The sequence below is a fragment of the Pipistrellus hanaki genome, assembly GCF_964339955.1.
Source record: "Pipistrellus hanaki genome assembly, chromosome: 18".
NCBI lineage: Eukaryota > Metazoa > Chordata > Mammalia > Chiroptera > Vespertilionidae > Pipistrellus > Pipistrellus hanaki.
The window spans coordinates 4,716,252-4,717,936 of record NC_140520.1 but is presented as its reverse complement, the minus strand read 5'-3'; positions in this window follow the sequence as shown (position 1 = coordinate 4,717,936).

The window sequence follows — 1,685 nt, the reverse complement described above, 5'->3', positions numbered from 1 at the left end:
CTGTCGTTTCACTTCCTCTCCAACTCGATCGCAAATCCATCGAGGAGAGAATCCATGTCTTACTGGACTTTTTACCTCTGACATCGATCACACGCAACGAGATTTGGAAATCTGAATGATCTCTCATAAGACCCTGGCGAGCCCCCTACAGCCGTTCCTGGGCCGAGAGCTGTGGATACGGTTCCTCCCGGCCTCCGGAGGCACGGAAAGAAGCACAGAGGACCTTCCATGCCCGGGCCTGGGAGAAGCAGCTGAGCTCTTCCTGACCTCAGCACTTCACAGGCTTCAGCTGCTCTTTAACTGGACCTGGGCCCCACGTGCTGGGCCCGAGGCCAGAGGCCTGCGTGGTCGGGAGCGGGTATGGGTTCTGGTGTGAGGACACCTGCCCAGGGGTAGGGCTGAGGGGGTGGCTGTGCGGTCAGCACGGCCTCCAGCAGCGCCTGGTGAGGGGAGTTGGGCCTTATGAAGGCACAGCCTCGAGCCAGCTCGTATCGGGAGAGCTCTGAAGAAGTCTGGTTGGGCATCCATCCCGGTGATCTCTGCCTGCAGCTGCACTTCCTGCAGTCAGTCAACAAACAGGGAGCCACGGGAATCACGTGCCAGGTCATGAAGAAATCAGTGATTAACTTAAAAAGATAAAACTGGTAAGATAAAAGCTCAGCAGAGCTAACCGAAGTTTACAAAGGGGGTAAGATAAAAGTTAAACTAAAAGCTTGTTAAACTTTAAGCACAGAGCAGTACGGGTGAAAAAGAGAAAGAACTGGAAATTAGGGCCGACACCACGATAAAAGATAAGCAGAGAGGATAAACATGTTAAATCCGAGTGAAACAGAGGCAGGTCCGGAACGGGCTGGCCCGTGCTCTCGGGAGAGGCCTAGAGGGGAAATGTGCTTGGCTTTCTGGCTCACGTGGTCTCTGTCCATCAGTCATCACTGCAGGGTGAAAGCTGATACAGAAGTGAATGGCTGGCCCTGGCCGGTTTGGTTCAGTGGATAGAGCGTCGGCCTGAGGACTGAAGGGTCCCAGATCAATTCCGGTCAAGGACATGTACCTTGGTTGCGGGCACATCCCCAGTAGGGGGTGTGCAGGAGGCAGCTGATTAATGTTTCTCTCTCATAGATGTTTCTAACTCTAGCCCTCTCTCTTCCTCTCTGTACACACACACACACACACACACACACACACACACACACACAAGAAGTGAATGACTGGGCCCCGGTTCCAACACAGATGGCCTGCTTGCCAACTCCTGACTAGAAGTACAGCTGAAAATGAATGCCTACGTTAAAACCTGAAATGCAATGAAACAAAAGAACAAAATAACTCAATCCTTAAAGAGGGAAGGGCCCTGGCCGGTGTGCCCGTCCCTGGCACCCTCCCCCGCACTGAGGTCGCAGGTGGATTCGTGGTCAGGGCACAGAGGTCAGGGCCCATGCCCAGGTTGCAGGCTCGATCCTTAGGGGTGTGCAAGAGGCAGCAAATCCAAGTTTCACTCCCTCTCTCTCTCTCTCCCATCCTCTCTAAAAAAAAAAAAAAAAAAAAAAAAAAAAGATGTGGCAATGAAGGAATCAGTCACAAATGAAAACAATTTGCTAAGCATTGAGGTAAAAATGACAAATCTAGGTATTTTATTTTTTAAAAATATATTTATTTATTTTTGCAGAGAAGAAGGGAGAGGGATAGAG